Raw genomic sequence first — 26,912 nt, forward strand, 5'->3', positions numbered from 1 at the left:
TCAGTCAAGTGTTCTTTGTTCTAATGCCAAATGAACTACTAAAATACCCAGGAAATGCACTATACAGCAGGCTTCTCCACCTACTGCATATCAGTTACTTGTACTGTTTTAAGGACATTGAGAGCTGAGCTCGGATCTTCTCACACCTTTATTAAGTATATATTTCTTGAGTATCTTCTGTGATCGGCCAATCTACTGGATGCTGGGAAGTCAGATGCATTTACCTTTATGTTAATGATGAGTTGAGGAGGTGAATACTTTCTTTGTAGACCCCTTCTTGTTTTTACAAGGTGACATCATCACCCCTATTTTATAGACACAGGTAGCAGATGAGACTTGCTGGTTACTGTTAAGCCTCCTAGTTTGAGGGTGAACCAGCAGGAGTGATGTACAGTATTTTGACTCAAGAATTTTTCCAGCCATGATCCACCATTCAGTGTGAATGTGAGAGACTGTGAAAGGGCAGCAGAGATGCATAGGAAAGTGATATGTACTGGGAAAGGGTCATTCCTGTAGAGACCAAGACTGAAGGCCAAGTAAAAGTAGTCAGATTCACTTAGGACATGATAGAAGAGTGAAGTAGAGGGAAGTGTACACTCCAAGAAAAATGACTGTAAGGAATCGTGAAGAACCTGACCATAGGGCATTTTCATAGATAATAGTAAAGAGTTTATAGGTAGCCTTTAAGAGCAGTTAAGTTTGGAAGGATATTAGATCAAGGTGCATTTGAATTGCTAAAACAAATCACCTGGCTGCAGGGCAGTGAACATACTGGAGGGAGAAAATGTTAATGCTCAGAGATGACATGGGAGGCCACAGAATGAGTTCACGAAGAGCCTGGGATAGAGCCAGTAGAGAGGAAGGGCAAAGAATACACCAGGAGAATATGATGGCCACATCTGGGCCCTCTAACTTTGGATTTGCAGTTTCTTTCTAGCATATTTCCATCTGTACTCCTCCTCACAGGAGCCTCCTGCTGAGAGACCCCCACCCCCATCACCCCTTCTAATAATCTCCATTCTTGTCTCAAGTTTGTGTTTGGCAGTAGGACCAGAGTTGATACTATTGTCTGAATGTTTGTGTCTGCCCCATCAAAATTCACAGGGAGAACCCTAGTGACCCTTGTGCCTCTGTGAGGCCTTTGGAAAGTGATTAGATAATGACAGTGGAATCCTCAGGAATGGGATTAGACAGATTCTAAGGGAGGCCCCAGGGTCTGCTTTGCCTCTTCCATCATATGAAGACACTCCAAAGTACATTCCCTGAGCCTGGGAATGGTTCTAACCCAGAAACTACATCTTTCTGGCCCCTTGATCTTGGACCCCTCAGCCTCTAGAATTGTGGGAAATCTATTTCTGGTGTTTAAAAGCTACCAGGCTTATGGTATTTTGCCACTGATACAGTAGCTTGAGCACAATGAGATACTAACAGGCAGCCACTCTATGTCAACAATATAGATATCTTGCAGAGCTTTAAGTGGGATGAGTCTATGGTAAACAGCCTGTATTTTGAAGTTCAGGAGATGTGGGCCAGCTCTCCCCATGCTGTTGTTAAAAACATGGGCCTCCAAGGAAATAGAAATGTTTTGCGAGAACATCCTCTTTAGGTCATTACTAAAGAAAACCTTCCAAGCTACGAGGATATAACCATTTTACTTGATACCTCATTTGATTTATTGTTATTGATTATGTATTTAGGCATATGGTATACGAACCTTCTGCCTTGGACATGAAAGCTTAGGGGGAATAATGTGTTATGGAATCATGTAGTGGTTGCACCAATAGGACCTGACTGATACAAGAAAATGGGTGGTTCTAATGTATTCTAGGATACAGAACATGGAGGAAAGGTTAGGATTTGGGAGAGGCTCAAGAGCTCAAGTTCAATGCATTGGGTCTGGTCATCTTTGAGAATACAGATATGAGGTAGAGTTTATCTGTGTTTATCTGTGTTTATCAGCCTGCTCAGATCCCAGGGCGGCGGGGGTGGGGGTGGGAGGTTGATCAGAGGCCTACAATGCTTTTGTGTATGCTAAACATGAATAACTAAAATAACTTAAGGGTATAGATGGGACATCGAGGGACCTCACTAAAAGCCACTTCTGCTCTCTGACTGATGCAACACTAGATGTCAATTAGACTAATCCATGGCAGAGCAACAGCAGCCATATGCGAGCAGTGGGTCTCCTAAGTATGTGAAATGTGAGTGTCATTCAAGGCTAAATAGTGGAGGGAACAGAAGGGGTATATGCCAGCCACACAGCTCATGTTAGTAACTGTCAACGGATTGTTGCTATTCTCATAGCCATGACAAAGATGCAGAAATACAGTAGTAACCAGAGGGAGGAACAGTTGATTTTGGCTCACAGTATAAGGGAGAACAGTCCCTTGCTGATGGGACAGCACGACAGGTTAGGCCTGGGGCAGCAGCTACTGCTTCTCTTGATCACCATGCCAAGAAGCAAAGAACTAACTGGAACTAGAGGGGGGGTCCAACCTTCAAAAGCCCACCCCCAAAATCCACTCCTCTATAACTTCCTAAAATAGTGTAACCTGCTGGGGACCAAATGTTCAAACACAGAAGCCTATTGAGGACAATTTACATTCAGGGCACAACGTTTAGCAATGGTGACATGAAATAATTACATGAAACAAAAAGGGTCTCCATTTAATTGACCATTTTATATTGGTGTAAATTCTTCTAAAGTTTTATGTTCGTATATGTCTGGCTCTCTGCTTTTACATGTGTATACACTCTACATTTTTTAAGTGACTAGGACTCATTCTTCACATGGCTGTTATATAACTCACTTTTTCCAGTTAATGCCGCATCGTTAAATATTCTGTGATATCATTTTCCAGTACCACAGCAGGCATTCTATAATTGATTTAACCATCACAAGATTCTGTGTAATTTTGTTATTTTGGACGTTGTTGCCATGAACATTCCTATAACTGAATCTTTGTCCAAAACAATTAATTTCTTATGATAATTTCTGAATTGTGATTGCTGACATATATATCGCTAACTTGATTTCCACAAAAAGCCATATAGAGTTACCCCCAGTAGTGTGTGAGGGTCACAGATTTGTTGTTCTTTGCCAGAATTCTTGGCTTTGCTTTTTGTTAGTCTTTGCTCATTTCCAAATTTTGAGTGGTATTTCATTTTTTTAAACTTGCTTTTTTCATTGCTAGTGAGATTGAATTATGTCTTATATCAACTATTTGTATTTCTTCTGACAAAATCAAATTTAATAAATGTAAATATAAGTTCTACATTTGTTTTCCAAATACTGAATAACTGCGCAATGAATAACTTGGCTTGACAATGGAGGGCATGGAAATGAAAATGGGAGGAACACAAGAAGGAGGCAATGGCTGTCTGCAAATATTCAAACACCCTACACAAAAAGAATCATGCTCAGTTTCTGGGGGTTTCCCCTAAGGAAAAAAGAGGGGCCTATGGACAGATGGTTGTAGGTTTTAGATCATCTTTTTTCCCCTGGTCTCCTATGTACATATGTGTGGTAGGCATGTGCATATACATGAATGTGTACAGGTACATGTGTGTGTACATGTCTGGGGATGCCCAAGCTTGATATTTGGAGTCTTCCTCGATTACTTTCCACTGTGTTCATTGAGGCAGGGTCTCTAGGTTGAACCAAGGGTTTGGTAATACATCTCACCTAACTCTCCAGCTTTTCCTGGGATCACCTGTGTCTACTTTGCTCAATTAAATTACAATTACATTGCTTTAATCACAATGCAGATTCCCTCCACACCTCCCATGTGCAACATCATTACACAATCCACCCTAGAATATTGGTGACGTGCCCTGGTGTGCCTCCACTGACTGGAAGCTGTGCCTGCTGCAGCTATCTAGCATGTTCAGAGATCATCATACAACAGCACTGGGGAGAGAAAACACAGGAATTCAAGTGTCAGTTCCTACTGAACACGCAACTTTCTCACCATCAGAAAACTGAAAAATCATTAACTCAAAACACACAGGTTGAAGGCCATCTGCGCCTTTAAGCTACCCTTTCTGTAGCACCTAATCAAGAGATCGTGGCAATTAAGGTGATTTATTTTCACTCTGATCTAAGCACAACAATTTAAACTCACTTACTAGATTTTCAAATCAGTCAACTTAAAATATGTTTATATTATAAGTAAGATTTTCTGGGGCTGTTAAGCTTTCAAGCAAATCATTTTTTAAAGCACAAAGTGGTTAAGAAAAATGCAAAGAATTGCTTACTTAGCAGGCCTACTAGCATTTGAACACACTTGGTGCTTAACTTAAGTGATCTATGCTTTTAACACACAACAATACTATTTTATATTAGACATATCTGTAAGTGTTCACTAAATAAAAAGTACCTCCTAAGAACAAGTTCTGGTTTTCCAATTATAGAAAATTTATAGAAGATAGGATTGAAATGACAATACAATTTCACCTATCGTTAAGCTGCATTTCCTCTTCTGATTCAGCCAATAAAACATCGAGTTTGCTCATTTTCTTTTAGATTAGGAACAGGGTTATCTGAATACATCTTTCAGCACTGCAGGCCGGGGACAATTATTGCTCAGGGCAACAAACTTTGGTGAGGTAAGATGTGGAAACGAGGCTGCTCGAGTTTGGTTTATAAAGCCAGGCAGAGCACAGGGATTCTGAGCCACTTAGCTAGATGGAAAGTTTTGATTTGCCGTCTTATACCAAGAGCTCATAGGCTTGAGGTTCACATTAGTAGGGCACACATTAGTGTTCGGTCTCTGCCACAGTCCACCATGGTTTTCTTATTTTCATTTTCAAGCTCAGTATTTTAAGTGATACCAGCCTCCACCACTGTGTTATATGATCTTGCTGATACTGCAGATAAAATATAGCCACAATTTACTTTGGTAATTTAATATGGTAGAAAGGAGTTTGCAAAAACCCTGGCTGTTCGTGTGCTATTTCAGAACGACGTGACCCACCCTGATCCAGAGAAATTGAGTTAAACTGGACCTGGTGTTTTTCTCTCTGCTTTGTAACAACATTGTTCTGGGCTGCTTAACCCCAAGAAAGCTGAGAACATTGAGCAGACCAGAAAGGGAATCCCAGTGCTCAGCTCCAATGTGAGAGTTAGCATGGATCTTAGGAAAAGCCACGCATGGCTTTCAGACTCCCACTTCCAGCTTAGGGAATTACTTGTTTCTTACAGCTTCTAAAATCAGGTGAGGGGAGAGCAACTCCGCCTTCTTCATTTGGTGTATAGTGAACTCACACCTGGCCTCTGTGAAGCAGTCCCAGGTGGTGGGCACCATGGATGCCATCCAGAGCTTTCCTGCCTCCTTGTTTGAACTGTCCATCACAATAAACTAACAAAACGACTGTTCAACATATCTGTGAGCCACACAAGAACATATCAATTATATATTCCCCAAATTATGTCTACTGGTTTTCCAACTCTCCTAGTTTTCATGCCTTAGATGCTCTATTTGCCTATGACATAAGTGTTGGCCCAAATGCCTGGTGGGTTGGTGTGTCACAGTAGTCCTTATCCATGTGAAGAAAAGGGACAGATGAATGGCAACCATAGAGAATTTTCTGAATACATGAGCATCTTTCCTCAATATGTCCTACCCTCTCCCCCTGGTTTAGAAGGTCACTCCATCAGCCCACATTTCCCAGGGGAATGAAAGTTTGGTCAAATGATGTGTGTTCAGCTTCTTCCTTATAAAATGCCTTTCTTTTCTTGAGACAATGTCTCACTCACTCTGTAGCCAAGACTGGCCCCCAGAAACTTGGTATCTTCCTGTCTCCGCCTCCAAAGCACAGTCACTGCGGGTATATAACACCACAGCCGGTTTCTCACTTCTTCCTTAATTGTTCTACCTCTCTTTCTTCTTCCCGTTCTGGTATTTTGGGGAGGGTGGCATATGACAAGACCTCTGTTGAATGCTGGAGAAGGAGAGGTGGAGAAAACATTTGAACTTGTCCCCACATTATAAAGCTTACAGGACAGAATGAGGAAATGATATAAGGGGGACTAAAATGAAGTACATACACTACAAGAGTCACAAGCTAACAAGGGAGGAAGATACATGGAGGAGGGCTTTGCTGGCATCACTGGGCTGGTGGGTGGGGTAGGAAGGAACCTTGTGTTCCTCACAGGGGCCCCCACTGCCTACCTCATTCTCTCTTCATTAACATTCCACACAAGCCAAGTTACTTGTCCCTTTCCAACCTTGTTTGGAATACTACACTGGGGAGCAGGGGACCTGACTATCTGACCAGCCACAAGGAGGAAGATGCTACAGCATAAACCTCCAGAAAATTAAACTTCCCCAGTTTCAGATCTAAAACAACAGGAAACAGTAAGTGAGAGAGAAGGGAGGACCAGTTTCCCACTGCTGTCTCTGACTGCTCTGGGGGTTTCCTTGCACACCTCTCAGAAAGATATTCTTCACAAAATGAATGGACATAGCTTTTATTTTTGTGGCAAGGTTGCATCATGTAATTCAGAGTAACCTTAAACTCCTGACCCTCTTTCCTCAGCCTCTCATGTGCTGGGATTACAAGCACTCACCACTACACAAAGCTTGCCAACATACTACCCAGGTGGCCTGCAATGTGTCTCTGCAACCTGTCACGAAGCCACTGTAGGCAAAGCAACCCATCACATGAATTCTGCCTTTCCTTTTCCTCTGGACAACCTCTCCCCTCACTCAAAATCCTAAGCTTGTGAAGCCAACAAAAGCAACTGTGCACGTATTATTACTTGTCTTTGTTCTTTCTTTCTAAACAATCCAGGCTATAACAAATAGAACTGTGAATATCCAATTATTCTTCTGTTGGCATAAAAAACTAAACAATAGAAACTACATTAATTCCTCTTTGAAATTTTACTGGGGAGTCAAGGAGAAGACTTACTGAATAAAATGATTGTTGCATAAGCCTGAGGGCCTGTGTTTGGATCACCAGAACCCAGTAAAAAGCCAAGTGCTGTGGCACATACTCATTACCCAAACTCTAGGGGTTGTGGAAACTTGAGGATCCAAAGAGCTCACTGGTCACCCTGAAAAATCAAAATGGAGAGTTTCATGTTCACTGAGACCATGTTTCAAAAACATGGGAAATGGTTGGAGACAAAGATCCTGATGTCAGTCCATATGGGTGAGTGAAATTGCACACAAATGTGCATGCTCAAGAATACAACATTCTCTCTCAAGGAAAAAAGAAATGTTTGCTTATTCTATATATTAAAACCAAAATGATTTAACTCATTGACAAATTGTTTTCTCATAAGTATAAACTCTAACTAAACAGATGTTTCTACCCATTCTCTAATGGTGGGAATTGCTTATCTGTGCTGTGTCCATGGCTTGTCCTGGATCTCTGCAGCTATCATTGGAATTCCTATCCATGCTGTGTCCCTGTCTTGTCCAGGATCTGAAGCTTCTACTAAGCTTCTACACTTTCCAGGGTGTATCTTCTACAATAGACCAAAGTAAGCCATAGAACTTGGTGTTAACTTGCATTGACTCCGGAGACCCCTTCTCTCCTGTACCATCTGTGACTAGCTGGAGCATCTACCTTCCAAATACATGCCATGCTTCCTAAAGCAGGCCTGTGCATGCCCCTGAAGTGTGGGAACCACTTATTTCCATCCCTCGTTCTCATGCTATAGTTCTGCTAGAAGCAGAATTTCTTTTCACCATTGTCCTCCTCTCCTTCTCCACTTTCCACCATATTCTGCACAATCACTACCATTCTGTCATCTTTGAAGTTGCATAGGTATATCTGAACTTCCTTCAGTGGTGTTTGCCCTCACATCTCATTGAAAACCTTCTGATGGGTTTCTCAGTTTGCAGCTGACGCCAACAGTTCAAAGTCAACCAGCGTTCAAAGACGGCAGAGTGTTCAAATATATCATTGATATATTGGCAAATTATGTACTCCATGGGAGATGTGTCCAGATTGCTTCTCTCATCTCTCTCCATATCATTCCTACAGTAAGATAAATACTTGTTAAATTAATGAATGAGCTGATGAATATACAGAAATATACTTAAAATATATACAGGGCTGAAGAGATGGCTCAGCAGTTAAGAGGAAGTCCTATTCTTTGAGAAGACATGGTCTAAGCACCCATGTCAGATGGCTCACAATCTCCCCTTACCTCCAAATTTGGTGCCTTCTTCTGAACTGTGCAGGTAACTGAATTCATGCATTCATATAGACATACACATACACATAAATTTTAAAGGAAATTTTTAAAAAGTAAAATGTACACAAAGTAGTGGAATGATGTCTCATTCCTGCATGTTAATGATGCCAGAGAAACATCACTCTTCTGATATGATGCCACTGGGTCCTATCCTATCCCTCCATGCCCTAAACACGGATGTTTTACCTGCTGGATCATTTTTGACTTTGCACCATTCTTTCATTTTAATTTTTATTTATTTTTATGTATATAAATGCTTTGCCTATAGATACATCTACCACAGTGCACATTTGGAGCATACAAAAGTCAGAAGAAAACATTGGATGTCCTGGAACTGGAGTTATGGATGCTTGTGAATTACTATGTGGGTGCTGGGAACTGAAACGGCATCCTCTGCAAGAGCACCCAGTGCTCTAACCTCTGACCTATGTATTCAGCCCCTTACCATGCATCATTCTTACTTCTTCCGACTGTCTGAACAAACTTCATGTCAAGGTGTGTGTGTGTGTGTGTGTGTGTGTGTGTGTGTGTGTGTTTGTGTGTGTGTTTGTGTGTGTGTGTGTGTGTGTGTGTGTATCTTAACCTTTACTGTTGGCCCAGTCAAAATAATTTGTATAGACAGAGGAAATCAATGCTAGTAATACCCTAATTGAGCAACTGAGAATGCTTCCTTTCATCCATTCAGGAATCTAAGTCATGAAATCCAACCTGGGAAGATGAAGGAAGGGAAAAAAAGGAAAGATGAAGAAAAAAAGGCATCAATATTTCCTTAGAGCCAGTGCCTTGGGCAGTCCTCTGCCGAATTCTTCTCTACCAAGCACACACTTAAACTAAATTATATTATTGTCATTACCTACTAAAAGACTTCCCCTGGTACGCTCCTTCAGGTTGACCCCAAATTTGCTCTGCATCCATTGTTCTCACAATCAACTCCGACTTTTCTCAAAACTTTTGAATCATAATTCATCCAGATTATTAGCAAGTTTCTCTCCTTGTTGCATGATTTCTGTCTGCCCCTGGGTGGCTTTTGTTTTAATTAGAAGAAAAGGAGAATGGGAAAGTTTCAATTGTAAACACACACACAGATTCTGTTGGCAAATATGAATCTGGCAGAGGAAAAGCCCGTGGTCAGCTCAGCTGCAGTTTATTGGCTCAAAAACAAGAACAATTGTGAGGGAAATTAGAATACATTTTTTAAAGTGACAATTTTCTCCATCAGGTAGATTACACTATTTCCTGTTATTTTATGATTCTGATATTTCGCTTATACATTTTTTTCCCAGCTCCCATAAAATTTTCCATCTGGAGTGAACTTCCCTAATCTCTCTGTAAGCTATTGGATTCTTTCCTTTTGCCTTTCCTTCCTTTATTCCTTCCTTCCTCCCTCTCTTCCTTCCTTCCTCCCTTTCTCCCTTCCTTTCTTCTTTTCTTTATTTCTTCTTTTTTCCTTTTTTCTTTCATTCTCTTCTCCTTCCTTTGTTTTCAAGTGTCAACTTCCATGAACCTCTATCAGATACCAGCAAGCATACATTTACAATAGCTAAGGAGCTTATTCATTTAGAAAGACAGCCCTGCATGCAGAGGTGGGGGTAGAAACCAGACTCAGCTACTGAAGTTACCTTTGTCTGAAACCTTAGCTCAGGCCTCCAACAGCTTACAATGAAAATCCTTCAAAATGAAGAGCCGTCAGTTTTCCAGCTGATAGACATTTTCCACACAGGAGATGAAAGAGCAGGTACAGCCAGGGTTTCCTTCAAAGGGGAGGAATGGCAATTGGCTGTGGTTGTAGGCAAGGGGAGGGGGAATAAATGTTCTCTAAAAGCTTAAATTGTACCAAGCAGATATTTTCCTGACCCCCCTCTCCCAATGGAACTGTAAAGTCTTCCCAGGCAAAACCAGGCAGAGTGAAAGAAAGAGAACAAAGGCCTGAGTAGCACAAGGATGGAGTTACAGGCTGATTACAACTCATGTGATGAGATTTTATTACTGCGGGAACAAGATGGAAAACATTTCTCTGCGGACATTATTTCCTGCCGCTGGATTACAGTGGGGTGTTTCTTTCTTTTAGACAATGTGGCCTGTCAGTTGGGCTTCCCTCTGCTGCCTTTGTTAATCGGCCATTCAGTGGTGTAACTTAGTCCCACTGTCTGTCTGTACTACGCTTGCCTTCTGCCCTGTTCTTGAGTTTTGCTGTCATTTGTAGAATTAGCAGCGCATTCCATGAAAAGTTTGTGTGAAGTATTGTTTAGTGGAATTTTTAAGTAGGAACGCTGGAGAAAAATAGTCTCCAGTGATGAAGCATTTCCTGTGTCCACAGGAAGTACTTCTCGAGTCCACATATTGCACTTCCTGTGTCTAGGCAGGAGCCAGCTTCTAGTCATATGAGGGAGCACTGGAGTGGGTCTTGATAGTTCATTACTAGGAACATAAAATGACACAGAAAGCTGTAAGCAAGTCTGGCACTCAAGGGCCAGTGGCATCGCTTTTCTCCTGTGAACACTTAAAATCTCTAGATGATTCAAACTAAAGAGGCTGCTGAGGAAATAAAGGCTTCATGGAGGTTTCCTTCAGGGTGCACCTGATTAATCGTTTGCTGAGATCAAATTCAAAATGCTACAGGGCATTTTAATCATGTGGCTCATATTTCCCCAGTGAATGACTGAATTATGAAAATGGTAGGATTCTATTTTATTGTACGTTTTGGCTGAGTCCACACACCCTCAGCACCTAAAATGAGAGATGCTGTATTGAACATTTCTCTCCAAAATATTCCATGCAAGACTTCAAAAGTCCCTAGCTGTTTGGAGAATTCTGGTCTGTTTTTATGGCAGTAAGGTTTTGCAAAAGCGGAGACACTTCTTGGCATGATAGTGGAGCCAAGAGATCACCCACTCTTCATTTATAAAAACTGTCTAAACTGAGTTGTTTTCCCCCTGTGAATTAAAATGATCTCTAAAAGAAACACAACCAGTGAGAATCAGCTGAAGGATAATTGACTGAAGGGGAGGAATTAACATCAAATGAAAGAGAATGGTGAAACAAGTTGCATATTGGTCTATAAAATTATAATAAATTATTCATTGCTTTTAAATATTCTATCATATTTCCTTGGATGGTGTTTGTGTGAATTAGCTTTCCATTACTGTAACAAATATTTGAGATAATCTACTAGAAGGAGAGACTTGTTCTGGTCACACTTTCAGGATTTTCCTTTTGGCTTATGCTTAGGCAGCAGCATCTGATGGAGTAGACGGTGGAGGAAGCCACTCACCTCAGTGCCTGGAAGAGGAGAAGAAGTCAAGATCCTTTTACTGCCTTGAAGGGCAATACTCCCATAACCTCAGGCCTCCCTTTGGGTCCTCCTCTTACAGTTCCCACCACCTCCCAATCACACCTTGGGCCCTCCCTCTTACAGTTCCCACCACCTCCCAATCATACCTTGGGCCCTCCCTCTAACAGTTCCCACCACCCCCCAATCACACCACTCCGAGGAAGCAGCTTTGGATATATGGGCATTTGGCAGACATGCCAGGTCAAACCTATAGCAGCAGTAACCTAGCTATGACAGTCTGGATTTCTAGATTTTATTTCCTCCATTTAGAAGCCAAAGTTCTTGGGGCTTTGTAGTTCTGGAATGATGTATGTAATTAAAGCCAAACAATGTACAAGGATCAGAGGTCAGGTGGTTTTGTAGAGCTTTTCTTAATTTTATCTTAAGACATTAGTTCTCCCCACTGCAGCCAGGCATTCTGATCCATGTATCTCCTGAATTAGTTTAATTTTCCAAAATTGTGTGTAAATAAAGGACAAACTCCCTCCTATTTGTAACCAAATTGTGAAAGTAATATGTTTGCAGTTAGCTGGAGCTGAGGCATGTTAAATCCAACCACAAATGCCATGACTAGGTGAGAACCCACGGAAGGGAATGCAAGCTTTCTGGTAGATGACTGTCTAACCCGAGTGACCTAAGGGATTTGCCTGGCCAACCAGTTATAACGGATAAAGTGATACCATGTTTGTACAGATTTCAAGATAAATCAAGAAGGTAGGTTTTCTTTTGTTTGCTCTTAAATTATTGTAAAACTTATCATCTTAACCAATGTTAGGCGCACTGTTCCATGGTGATAAAATTTTCACAGTATGATGCAACAAAAATCTAGAACTTCTTCTCATCATTAAATATTGACCACCTTGACCTGTACCCCATGCCTATGGCAACCTCAATTCTCCTTTCTACTTCTGTGAGTTTTGGTTCCTCATAGAAGTAGACTTACACAAGACTTACTTTTGTGTGACTCTGTATACATAGTTCCAAGATTCATGTGCATTGTGCCTCATGTCATAGTCCCTCCCTCTTTCAGGCTGAATAACATTCAGGCATATGTCCATGCTACATTGTGTTTGTCACTCATCTGCTGATGGGCTTTTGAGTAAAAACTGACCTGTTGATGGGCGATTGGGTGGGTTCACACTTAGCTGTCATGAATACTACCACTATGAACATGATGTGAAAATATATGCTTGAGTCCCGGCTTTCTAGTCCTTTGGTCATCTACCCAGAAGTGCCTTACTGTTATATTATGGTGGCTTTACATTTAATTTCTGAGGAATCATCAAACCATTTTCCCCAGAACTGACAATACTGCCATGAAAAAATACTGTCTTTATGTTTTATGTCATATATCTTGTTGCTCTACAACTCAAATTTAACTGTATATTGTGTTTTCTTTTTGCTCACTAATTCTAGTACACCTAGGCTATTCACACTTGTGCACAGACAGAAAAGAGAACTAAACGGAATTGTGGTGTCACTAGGGGGCACTGTAAGAAATGAGAGTGAGGCTATTCTGGAAATGAAGAGCTCCTCTACCTCTCCACCTTACACTTCAGACAGTAAGGACCACAGGGCGATGCGCAGGAGGCTCGCTCAAAGCCCCAGAAGTGATGGGGACCAGCCAAGCTCCCAGGGCCATGGCATACAGTCATTTCACATTCAATAGCCCAGTCCACAAAAGCAGAAGCTATAGGGGACACTGACCGCAACAACCACAAAGGAAGAGTGTGACCAGCTTCCAAGGACATCTGAGCTTTCCAGGGGCCCTGCCAAAAAACGAAATGCTGGATATTTGAAAGTGAAGGATCTAACAGTTCAGGCCAGAGCCCTCAGTTAATCTCATTTCTATGGATCATTTCTTACCCGACCACCAGCATGCATGCATACACAAACAAACACACAGATTCCCAGGGAACATTCCAGGCTAACTTAACTTCTCTAGAACAGAAAACACATTGCTCGTGAGCTCTCTTCAACTTTACAAAGTAGGTGGCTAAGTGTTCTATGCTGTCCTTTACAGTTTGCTTTCCAACTCAGACATCACTGACTCAGGCACCTCACTGACTCCCCCCACCCCCACCCCCACCAGACTTCCAGGTATCAAAGGAAATATTTCAAAGTTAAAGACATCAGTGATTCCAGAAACAATAAACTCAGTCAGTGCCAAAAAACTAAAGTACAGATAAGTCTCGATAAACACCAAGTATCCATTCTGAACATAACGATATAGTTTCTGGAATTTCCCATTCTGTATTCTTAAGAGCCATAAGAGACTTGAAGAGCTAATGCTCACTTCACATCCGGCCTCTGGCTCCTGACTTCATTCATTCCATTCCCTCAAAAGCCCCATAGCTTGAAAATGGGAGCACACACAGTCTGAGGTGCTATTTACCTCCTCCACCTACATCTCCTTAGATAACAGAAATCTACCAGAAGCCAGACTGCCGCCATTAAGCAGGCCGAACACTTACTGCACTGGAGTATTTCTCATTAGAGGAAAAAAACATAAAAATACAAAATCATAGGCTCATAGAGTGATCTGAGCCACATGCTGGGCACAAAACCCCAGGCTTTGGGTTTATCCAGCAAAGGACAAATACTGGCTGGCTAGTGTGAAAATGGCTCGTACTGCATTGCTCAAATTTATTATTCTTGGGAACAAAACCAGAAAGTGCAAACTGAAATGGGCTTCAAAACTATTTAAGCCTGGTTCAACTCTCCACTGAGAGGGCTGAGAATTGATGGTAATAGAGCAGAAAACAAGTGCCCAGAGAGGTTAATAACTCCATCCATGTGCGGTGATTGCCTATATGATGGTGTTAGAGGGTTCTGGACAATAGCTTTCACTAGTGAACAAACCATTTGTACCAGATGTTGAATTAACAATGGCATATATGAAAATTTATGAGGAAGAGAAAACACACACACACACACACTTAAATATGCCATGTCATTGCAATTTGTATCTTAGTTCAGAAGTCTTGCTGTAATGCAATGTTAGTCAATAAGTTCTGCTCAAAATCATTTTTGCTGTTGGAAGAGTGGACCTAATTCTGCAGCCAACCCTCCAGCAAGGCTGGTTAGCTTTTGTGTGTCGTGACTTGTCATTAGAAACTGATTCGTGTGATTCACATCCTTCATAACTTGGTCCAGGAAACCTGGCTGGGTTGACAAGGCAGTGAGAAAAGGAGAGAAATTAGTACAGAAAAATTAGGGCCAGTTGGAGCATGTTCACCCTGATGGCCCAGCTCCATCTGTGCAGCCACCCAACCTAGAATCCCAGAATGTTTATTCTGTACAGCATAGGGGAAGGGGTTAGCTCCTCTCCTTCCAGGGTCTCTGTAGGTGAGCAGTCTCTGGCTGCAGGCATCCAGAAGGAAGTTGCAGTTGCTAGTTCTTGCACACACTGATCAGACATGTTTAAACACTTATTCTGAATTAAACCTGAAGGATGCTTTGCCAGTTCCCATTGGTCTGCAGCAGCACTCCTGGTCAATGATACACATTCACCAGGGGTTTCATCAACTCCTTACACTCCCATCAGGCCCTTCCTGAGCTCAACATTCCTTCTTTGATTCTCAAGATATGCATGTTAAGGTGGACAATATTATTGTTATTTTGCATTTGAAACAACAAAACAACTATCTCTCCAGACCTATTCCCACCTCATTACTCTGACCTCTGCTGCCCAGTTTCTCTACCCAACTCTTGTCCCTTACACTAAAACAAAACAAAACAACAAACAAATAAACAAAAATACCTGAAGCACCTAAGTTGAGTGCCAAGCTCACCTCTCTTGTCTCCCTGGCTAAGTTTCCTCTTAGTGAGAGCTCGTTCCCCTATGGAGTCTTTGAACCTGTGAAGTCTCAGCTAAACACAGGAGGAAACTTGATCCAACCTTCCAGAACACATGTATCTTCTTTTCCACACCACCACAAGTTCCTTCCTGTGTGTACCCTAGAATAGCATTATTGCACTTGGCGGTAGCAACTTCCTTTGTGGTCTGTCTTCCCTGTTAAGTTTTGGATCCCAAAAACTGGAAGAAATCACTTCCAGTGCTGAAAAGATATAGGTGCTTAAGAAATATCTGTGAAGGGGATGAACAGGGCGATTTCCCTAGGCTCACTGAGGGCAACTGTTACATGTGGAACTTGAGTCCTTGCCTCTATAAAGGGTCATTTGTTGGTAGGGCTGATGAACATATGTGTTACAGTGAAAAAAGAGTAATAGGCATGTTAGTGACCATGAAGCATCCTCAGGAAAACCATTAGTCAATAAAAGACTAAACTCATCAGATAAAGTTGGGATGAACCATGTTTGCAATACTCTGAAGTCACACCTTTAACCTCATCCCTGTGTAAATGCATCTCTGACATGGAAAACAGACCATGCAATCCAAACAATACCTGCCCACTCACCTTAAAAAGCACCAAACTGAACCTGAGGTCTACCTCTTCCCTCAATTAAATATTGTTTGCTAACATAAAAGCAACACAGCTGGCTCACACACTAAATTCCACAAGGTCTGAACACCTGTGTTCATCCGCTAGGGAGGACACAGGTGTTCTGATGTGGTCTCATCATGTGTTCAACCAAATTGGTCAATAGTTTCTTCTAATCTCAAAGGCGTATTTAAAGTTGAGTGTTTTTCTGTTGCTGTGATACCATCCCTTTTGCTATCTGCCTTTCTCCTCTGTGATGCTCCATGTTCAACTAAATTGACGTCCTCCTTGCAAGTGTTCTCACTGATTCTCCCTTGTTCTGAAACAGAAATGTGATTCTTTTAAACCTATCCTTCTCGGTCCAGTTCAGTGACCGACTTCATTCTTGCTCCAGCTTAATTTCTGTTGCTGAGATAAAACATCTTGACAAAAAGCAACTTGGGGAAGGAAAGGGTTTATCTGAGTTTACAACCCCAGGTTATATTCCACCATCACAGGGAAGTCAGGGCATCTGAAATTGGCAGCAGTTGGTCATCCCCACATGCCCAGTCAAGAACAGAGACAAGACAGACTGATGCACAGATGCTCACCCCTCAGCTTGATTTCTCCACTATTACACAGTTCAGGACACCATGCCTAAGGGATGAGCATGGGTTGACTTAAGTCTATCTCCCATAGACTGCCCACAAGCCAACCCAATCGAGACAGTCCTTTACTGAGACTCTTTCTTGGCCATTCTAGGTTGTGTTGCGTTGACAAGTAAAATAACCAATATTTCACTTGCTGATAGAGGAGAGTTGTCCCACTCTTGAGCAGATGGGTCCATATCAACCCTGCTTTCACAAGTAGTAGACCTATCTCTAATCACAACATCTACCACCGAAAACAAGCCCACCAACTGGACATGACCTCAAATCTCCCCCTTCCAATCTGAAATAGAAAGTTCTGAGAATACAGTTTCTCTTTCATGGGAAACAAATGCTGAATCTCCCTGTATCCTTGAGAGGGAGAAGCATTCCATTCTCGTCCTAAGAATGTAAGAGTAGGATAAAAATGGTTTTTCTGTCCTCCATTCATTTCCTAAGCACTGAAGAGTGACTGGCAAGGATGGAGGAAGGGACACAACACCGTAGCTGTGCCCCTTCCCACAGACTCTAGTCTCCTCTGTGCGTGATCAGCTCCTCCCCATGCCCTGCAAACTTGGTTAGGAGCACAACCAGGAGGCCTAATGGTGCCACCTACATCTGGGTGAAGGGGTTGGCTCCACTCATGGAGAAGCAGCTTGAAACCCTGACTGAAGCCTGTCCTCTCAGTTACATTTTTCCAACCTTCTGTTTTCAGTGCGCGGTGAGGGGTAGGGGGCCCGACTGCCCATTTGCCTTATCCTGCTGTCCATCTGGTCTGGAATTCAAAAAGAGACAGGGTGTGATTAATTACCAGATTTCTACAAACGTCTAATTTTCTGCTTCTTCTCAAGGCCTTTGGCTGGCTGCACGGTCTACATCTTAATAACCCCCTGAAAAATAATAAAACTTAGAATGCAGGCACTGGTAATGTCACATAACACAGTATTAATCCTGGTGTTTACATGACTGACCTTGGGCTAAACAAATTCATTTCTTTTTGTATTGGTTCTCAAATTTCAAGTCCACCCCCCATAACTCCCAAATTGCTACGTCATTGTATCTTCCTGAGAATACAGTAAGTTCATTCCATTTGGCTTCTAGAATGAGATCTGGTGTAGACAGATGGGTCTCTGTTAGAATCTTACTTCTGTCACTAACAAACTTGATGTTGCCCTCTCCAAGTACCCATAAAGATAGAGCCAATGAGAGAACACATTGTGTTACTGCAAAGGCATGCAGCTTTTTCCCAGTAGAGAACGTTACTGTCTAAAGTGAATAACTTGGGTGGTTCAGATTCCCCAAACATGGTTCAGTCATGTCTGTCTTTTCTCTTGGGACCAACCTGCTAGGTCTTTGATGGTAAGGAAAAAGAATTAACACAGCTCCTAAGTCACCTGTCCCAGAAACTAATGCACCATGAGAGTGTGTGACCATCCCGCCAAGCTAGTAGTGGCAGTCGCTTGAGAACACCACAAAGCCAGCCTCTATGATTTTCAGCTCCCACTGACAAATCTAAGGGCACTTGGTAGCCTAGATAAAAGAACAAACACTGGCCAAGTAGGGTCCCTTGTGTTTGAACAGCCACCTTTGAAAGGTAGAAGTGTCCCTTACATACTTTCTCCTCCTAGAAACTGAGTTGATGGGTATTTCGGATTCCTTTATTCTGTCTCATGTGCAAGTTCCTCTTCCTGGGCAGCTTCATCTCTCTCTGCTTGTCATCGCTTCAGACTCAACAGACAGTAAAAGCTTGCCTTTGTTCCTGCTATTTTGAGCTCCCTCCTTATCTCCGGGCTGATGTTTGTTCCTTCCTTGCTCACTAGTCTTAGCATCAAGATTGAAATCCCTAGACACCCTGGAGCCACCCTGTCAAATCCCAGGAGCACTACAAGGGTCCTTTTTCTTTCTTGTGGTGTTTTCTGTTGCTCTTCTGAAGTTCAAATGCTGAAGACAAAGGCATTCTTTCCTCTAGAAGGGCTCAAAGACTATTTTACCCTAACCAAATGCTATGTCCTGTAAAAGGAACTGGCTGGGTATTGTAAGGCATCAACATTGAGAAGTAGGAATTTCAGGGCTGGAGGGGACAGCTCAGTGGTTAAGCACACTGACTGTTTTTGAAGAGGATTCAGGCTCCATTCCCAGCACACACATAGCAGCTCACAAACACCTCTAACTCCAAATATCCTGTGCCTTTTTCTGGCCTCCGTGAGCTCCAAGCACACACAGGGTGCACAGGCATACATGCAGAAAACATCCATGCACATACAATAAAAATAATAAAATTAAAGAAATAGTAATCGCTTCAGTATTCTTTGAATGCAGGACTAATCTCATCTCCATGTGACCAGATGGTTGGTTAATCTTTCTTACTTCTTACTTACTATTAGTCATTTTTCCTTATCTTGATAATGCCTACCATCATCTAGGTAGAGAGAAGAGCCTTTCCATACCCAGTTATTAATCAGATGGTCAATGAAAATACAGCACATTAAAATCACACCTTGCAAAGTTAGTGTTTCCCTACCTAGTGTCTGTTTCCACCAGGTACACCCACAGAGTGGGACACACACTAATCATACAATTTCACAGAGCCAAAATTCCTATACCATGGCAACTTGTCTAGCATGTCTCTGTAGATTATTCACTGGCTTTCCTATATCAAGTTTTTGTTTTGTTTTGATACTAGAGATAGACAGAGCCTTGTGTCTACTAGCCAAGTTTCTTATCACTGAGCTACATCCCCAACATTCCATATCTCACCCTAATTGAATCTTACAAAGCCCAGTGTGAAGCCACCCCTATTTATCTTTCCAGAGGATGGAGTCCCCAGGAGTGTAATGACCAGACTTTGCACTGAAGAGACAAGAGTTTACAAAGTGGGGACCTAGTCCTCTTTCTATAAGAAATATCAGGTGTCCCATACATACTAAAAAGGGGATTTTTATTTACATACATTCTTATACATTATTGGTGAAGAGTCAGTGTACTGTTTTCTGCAAATGGAGAACTGGTATGCTTAAACAACTTGATCTCTTACGGCTTTTAGTCATGGTCCAATACCGTTTTTCTTTCTTTCTTCAAATCCTAGAAATAAAATGTGCAATAGGCATTAGCAGTGTATAAGGTGTACGGTTTTTCCACCTGCCGCCACTGGTCTTGTCCTGCTGCCGCGCCAGCCCCAAATAACACACATAGACTCTGTATTTGATATAATGCTGTTGGCCCATTATTTGTTTCTTATAGGCTAGCTCTGTCTTAAGTATTAACCCATTACCAGGGAGTGAGGCAGGCGTCTGGTCTCCCTGGTCTCTCCATGCTGACTCCTCCTATCTACTTCCTTTTTCCATCCTTGTCTCCTAGTCCCGCCTATCTTCCTTTCCTATTGGCCAACAGTGCTTTATTCAGTAACCAGTATGAAAAACATATACAGAATGACATCTCCCATCAGCAGTGCCCAGCTCCTGAGCAGGTGGACAATCCTAGCCTGAGAGCACTATGTCTTGAGCCATAGGCAACAATTGTCTGAGCAAAGCTTGAGCAAAAGGGACCTGAAAGCCCACCCCCACAGTGACACACTTCCTCCAACAAGGCCACACCTCTTAATAGTGCCACTCCTTGTGAATTTATGGGGGCCAGTTACATTCAAACTCCCTTAAGTCCTTTCCATTCAGTTTCAAAACACTGAGGGTTCATTATGGCAGAGATATAATGACAGCAGGCATGGAAGTATGGACGAGAAACATAGAGAGAACATCTTCAGTTGCAAACAGGAAGCAGAAAAAGCCAACTGTAAGAAGGCTGAGGCTATGAACTCACAAGACATTCCCACATTGACATAAATCCTCCAACAAAGCTGTGTCAACTCCCCAAACAGGGACACCAACTGGGAACCAAGTGTTCAAATATCCAAGTGTATGGGATGGCATTTCTCACTCAAACCACCACATGTGCTGATTCTAAGTCACATGGAGTTCACAGTGGAGATTAACTGTCCCAGTTGCACAGACAGATGGAGGAGAAGGCTCCATGTTTGTCATAAATCATGTTCAGAACCTCTAGGTTCAACATTATCTTTTCTGCCAACCACCCAAAAGAAAAGCTGGATTTCTAGTTTAGTTTTAAAGAGTGATTCTCTTAGTGGGACCCTTGGAACAGCAACAACAACACCTAGAAAACTTACTAGAAATGAAACTCCAGGCCTACGAAGACAAAAATTCTTATGTCAGATCCCTGTGGGTAATTTTAAGGCACAGTACAGTCTAAGAACTGATTAGTTTCAACTCCAGTGTCCTGATAATTCCAGCTCTTACTGGTCACCAATGAGTTATCTAACTCACAAGGTCTGAGTTACTAACAGCAACATTGAACTTTGAAGGAAAGCAAAAGAATCTTCTCCATTCTTCTGTAGTTAGACACAGACAGCAATCACTGACCAGTTGAAATTAGCATGCAGTACCATGCCTCATTGTATAGTTCAGGCATGCAGAGCACCATGTGGCTGTTCCATATGGTTCACAGATATCAGTCCATTGTAATTCAGGTGCGTAGAGAAAATGCATATTCAAACACCACTTCAAACTGTACAAAAGATCAATGGATTGCTGAACAACTATGGCAGCCAACAGCTGGCCTGATGCTAATCCCTTAGAAACAGAGTAGCTCGGCTAGAGAAGCACTGAGGACACAGAATGAAACACAGAATCACAAACAACTCCAGACTCTCCATGTAATTGCCTTTGGCTACAAACCAAAGGCTTGCGTGCTCAGTGTGGGAAGTACTTTAGGTCATGAATCAAGCCATATTTGTGCCCAGAGATACGAATCTCCACATTAAAAGGTTCCAGCCACAGGGTTTGAGCAGAAAACACTCTGGGCTAGTGGGTGCAGTAGATAAGTGCTATATCTTGGACATGGCATGGGCAGAAAGGGTCATACCTGGTCTCCAGAACACTGGTTGTCAATTAGCCATCTGTTGAGTGGCTTCTGTGCATACAAAACTCATGAAAAATAGGGGGTAACTAAAGCATCACTTCTTTTGAGAAGCCCCAAATGAACGAGATGCCAAAAATAGCAAATAAACAATCAAAAAAGCACAAAAGACAGAAACATATAAATAGAGATGAAAATGTCTTAATGAGCAAAGTTATCCAAGAAGTGACTAAAACCAGAGCATGCTAACAAAGGAAAATACAAGGAAATTGGAAAATCCACAGAGGGTGAAGGATGAAATATTGTACAAAAGGAAAATAGAGTTGAGATCATTGAAGGCAAAAAGAACAAATGACTTAAGGACAAATGAAAACGATGGGATAAATAGCTCCTGAGAAGGTATGGATGTGGTTAGTGATTCGGGGACGGGGCTCGAAAGCTAAAATCTAAACCTTTATCTTTCTTGCCTAGATATTCAGAAGTCAATGATAATTCTGGACAGAATGATGCCAAGGTAGAAATTGTGCTGCAGATGATTTCTTGTCGTCCTGCCATGTAATAAGAACTAGAGGGGAAAGGACCTCAGCTTGGTGGGAGGGTTCACACTACCCCCTGATGCTGAAAGCAAGATCTCACCATAGTGCTTTGTGGTTGAAGAATGGAGACAAAGGGAGACTGAGGAAACAGCTCTGAGGAGAGGAAGTGGGTGGATGGGGGAAGTGTCAACACATTTCAGGATTGATGGGTTTTCCCAGTCCTAGCCACATAGGGTGTCACTAATAATAGGGAGCCCAGATTAATTGGAGTTTAATATCACCCAGGTAACAGGATATTTGGTCCTTGCCAAAAGTTCCTTAAATATTTCACTGGGTAGCCACTAACCAAGAATATTGGCACCAGGAAAACCACAAGGATCACTGAGGGGCTAAGGTTAGGAATTGGCATAACTAGAGAGTTGGAAGCAAGTTCCTTTAAGGCAGACTTCCTGCAGGGAGAAGGAAATGTGGATGCTGAGGACAAGAGACAGACATCAGAGTTTAACCCATAAAGCATCTGCAAAGCTATGTTGGCAGGTGTGTTTCTTAGAGCCTGCAGCTTCAGCCAACAAAATGGAGATCTATGGAATGATGCTTTCCTGATTTATAACAATGGGACAAGTTGTGGCTCAAACAAATAGACAGTCAGTAAGTAGGAATGGAAAGCCTGACGTGGCCCCTGGTCAACACTGAACCTTGTCTGTTGTCTTCCTTCCCTGTCTTTATGATGAGCTTAGCTTCATCTTTAATGTTTGAGTTCTGTCCCCAGACTTTTCCCAACCTCCTTTCCTGATCTAACTTAAAATTACAAGTGATGTATTGTAGACAGAAGTTTCTGTCCTGCCAGATCCCACAGCCATTTAGTTCCCCCTCCCCAAAAAAAACCAACCAAACAAACAAACAAACAAAAAACCCACAGAGGCTTATATTAATTATAAACTCTTTGGCTGATGACTCAGGCTTCTTACTGACCAGCTCTCTCTTCACCATTAACACATTTCTATTAATCTATGTGCCTCACTTACCAGAGAATGCCTGGGTGTCCTAGCTACCTTCCCAGTAGCTACATGGCGTCTCCTTGGTGACTCACTCTCCGCATTCCTCTTCCCAGCCTTCTCCTAGTCTGGTAGCCCTACCTATACTTCCTGCCTATGTATTGGCCAAAACGGCATTTTCATCAACCAATAAGAGAAACATATATTCACGGCGTACAGCAGGACATCCCCCACCAGTGTATTTTTCTCTGTCTTTGCTCTACTTCATACTGGATGCATCCTCCTGCCTTGTCCCCAGTAATTGCATAGACGACTCAAGTCTGGCTTGCCCAGAGCAATAAAGTACTACAAATATCTGGTAAGGTTTGTGACACTGTTTATGGGAGGTGGTACAACCTTGTTGGAGGAAGTATGTCACCAGGGGAAGACTTTGAGAGTTCATAACCTGATGTCACTTCCGATTCACTCTCTCTGCTTTATGTTTGTAATTAATGGTAGCATGTCTCAGCTCTCTTCTCGGGCTGCCTGGATCATTCCTCCCCCACCATATGGACTCTTCCTCTGGAACTGTAAACCCAAATAAACCCTCCGTAAACTGTTTCGTGTCATGATATTTTATCACAGCAACAGACAAGCAACTGTTACACCTGTGATAGTTTTTAACCACTAAAATTGATTTTTATTCACTGAACACAATAAACTGAACCTATCCTGGATTAGTAAGGTTAAATTAGTCATGGCAACACTTCCTTTCAGCATTAAGGAAGAATTCTTTAAAAGATGAACATCTTGAAGATCCTTTCTTCCTATATTCATCTCAAATTCTGTTTAACTCTTCTTAACTCTGGACATTCTCAGTGGTAAGAAGAAGAGATTGTGTTGGTGGGTTAAGATTTACCCTGGGCAGTGGGGAAAGCTATAGCTCATCAACCATGCAGTGGCTGTAGTGAGTCTCTCAGATACTCCTGGTCTTTACCATGCTTGGTGGGACAGGTCTCCAATACCACTTTCATCGTCTTCATAAAGCCCTTCAGATTTTACAAGCCTCATTTCTCTCTGTATTTCCATGGCATCATCAACAGCGAGCAGTTAATGAGACAAAGTGAACTAAGGATGGACAGGGATAGAAGACATGTGAGACACAGAAGATGAAGTTACCATGTGGAGAAAGAATGGGGAACCCAGGCCATTTCCGCACATCTTCAGTTCATTGGGGAGTATGTATGCCTATTGATCACCATGGCCTCCCATCATTAGGAAATCTGTATGCCTATTGGTTGTCCTGGCTTCCCATCAACATCATGTAATTTCTGGAAGCCATGCTGTTTATTTTTGGAAGAAAATAAGATAGTACTTGGTCTTACATATTGCAATATTTGTACTTCTGTACACATAGGTAGTTCTCTACTTATTTCCTCAAGTGTGTCTTTCTAGTATGATGGTTGCTTGATACAAAACGCTTAATCCTTTTGAGATAAAGTACTGATCACACAGTCGCCTTGCCTACATACTTTAGTGGCTTCCTATTGCTGGTAGGACAAGAACATACATAGCCAAGCAACATGTGGCTAACATTTGTTACCTGCCATTATCCATCTTCCTCTCTATAGTCCAGAATTTGGAGATGCCTCCAAAATAAATTTTATTATTTTACTGTATATTTTATTTTCAAAGAAATATTTATTTTATTATTATTTGAGGGTAAACGATGTGTCAGTGATTAAGAGTGCTTGTTCTTTCAGAGGAAAAAAGTTCAGTTCCCAGCACCCGCATCAGACTCACAACTGCCTGTCACCCCAGCTCCAGGACATTTGATACATTTTTCTGGCCTCAAGAGACTCCTGCATGCATTATGCATATTGACACATAATTATTTTTTATTTTATTTTATCAGTGTGTGTGTGTGTGTGTGTGTGTGTGTGTGTGTGTGTGTGTTTGTATGTCTGTGTGTGTGATTACTCACCCATGTGTGCAGGTACCCTGGAGGCTAGAAGAGGGAAAATAGTTAAATTGGTATATTTATTCACTCAGTCATTCATTCATTCATTCACACAATCACTCATGCATTCATTCGTTTGAAGAAGAGTTTTCTCATTTAGCCTGAGCTGGTTTCAAAATCCCATTCCTCTTACCATAGCCTCCAACATACTGAGACCACAGATAAGCATTGCCAAACTGGCTTATTTTTATGTATATAGTTTTTAAAAAAAGCTTTTAATGCTATTTTAAGTGCTATCTTTAGCTTTGCCAACATATTTTAAAATTTCTTCTATGCTGGTAAATTTTATTCTCCCATCTCCAACATTTCCTGCTTTTTGTTACCTACAGAATCACTCAAAGATTACAAAAGTTTAAAAAAATCTAGCATAGACACAAATAGGTCTTATCAAGTTAAAGTTCTGTAGTCTAATCTTGGTTTACCCCTTTCTCTAAGTAGTTGCATTCTGTCTGTAACTAGTCCACTTTTGGGGGACAGATGCAGCAACAGTACTCATTTCCTCTGATTATACAAGTAATGTCCTCTTTGTAGAAAAGCAAAACATGCAAAGCCTAGAAATGCATTTTAGAAGTATGAGACACCCCATAATTTCAACATGCAGAGATAGCCATGGACATTGCCCGTCACCCCTGCCTCTCCCACTCTGACCCCAGCCAGTAGCACCTTTTACCAGATCACTGCAGCTGCACTCTGAGAGACCATATTTTATCATTTTTCTCCTTACACACTGCTTCTCAAAGACCAGGCAGCAATAGTCTCTTCCTTGCCAACACAGGAGCTTCTTTCTAACACAAATGCCCCTGTGCCTAGTCTCTGAGTTCCTTTCCTGTCTGCATCACACTGGTGATGAGCCCATCTGAAGCAGCCCTCTACCCCCTCCCATTCCAGCACAGGCTCTGCTTTCCCTGCTGTATTCTCCCTGGCATCACATAGCACCGTGTGTGAGTATACATACAGGGTGAATTGCTTATGTGTTGTTGTCTGGTCCTGTTCCTCAGTGGAAACTGCCAGAAAACAAGGACTTGTCTTCCACGTATTACCATACTCATAGCGAGCAACATGGCGTCAGAAAAGTCACAGATCCTCAGTGAGTTGTGACTTGTATTACTAGCTCTTCCAAAAAGTGGTTGATGTTTCTATTCTCCTGAAATGGTCACAATCACACTTCTATATTTAGGGTGTTTCCCACAGTCATCATGGTTGGATGTATCTCTTCACAATGGCTGAGTTTCTGAATGGGCTACAACAAACACAATTGGCCTTCTGTGCATGCCTGGTTTTCATCAGCTTGAGAAGCTGCAACAAAATAGCACAAACTAAATGTAATGGAAACTCAATTCTCATAGCTTTAGAGACCAAGAAATCCACAATGCAGGCAGCAACGAATCTGGCGCGCTATACAGGCCTGCTTCAAGGCTCAGAGCCAGAATTTGCTTTCTGTCTGCTCACGATGGAAGGGGTGAGACATTTGAGGCCTCTTTGGTAAAAGCCCTAATCCCATTATGGGAGGTCAGCTGCCAATCACCTAGCCACATACTAAGCCCCACCTTCACAAGGTGTCACACTGGTGGTTAGGTTTCAACAATGGACTCTGATTCCAAAGAGACAAGTATTTAGTCATTAGCAGTGCCTTAGTACAAGCTATGTACTGTTCTGTGTATTCTTATCTCTGGTGCAAGATGAGTATCCTAAAAGCCAAAAGAATAAAAGTAATCATGAATAAACATGGCAGCACTCTGACTGGAAGATTCTTACGCTAGACTTTGTGGTATCTTTATTTCTACTACTCTTTCCAAGACTCTTGACTAACCCAGAACTATTATTTGCTTCACTAAATAATCC

The sequence above is a fragment of the Phodopus roborovskii genome, unplaced genomic scaffold (genome assembly GCF_943737965.1).
Source record: "Phodopus roborovskii unplaced genomic scaffold, PHOROB, whole genome shotgun sequence".
NCBI lineage: Eukaryota > Metazoa > Chordata > Mammalia > Rodentia > Cricetidae > Phodopus > Phodopus roborovskii.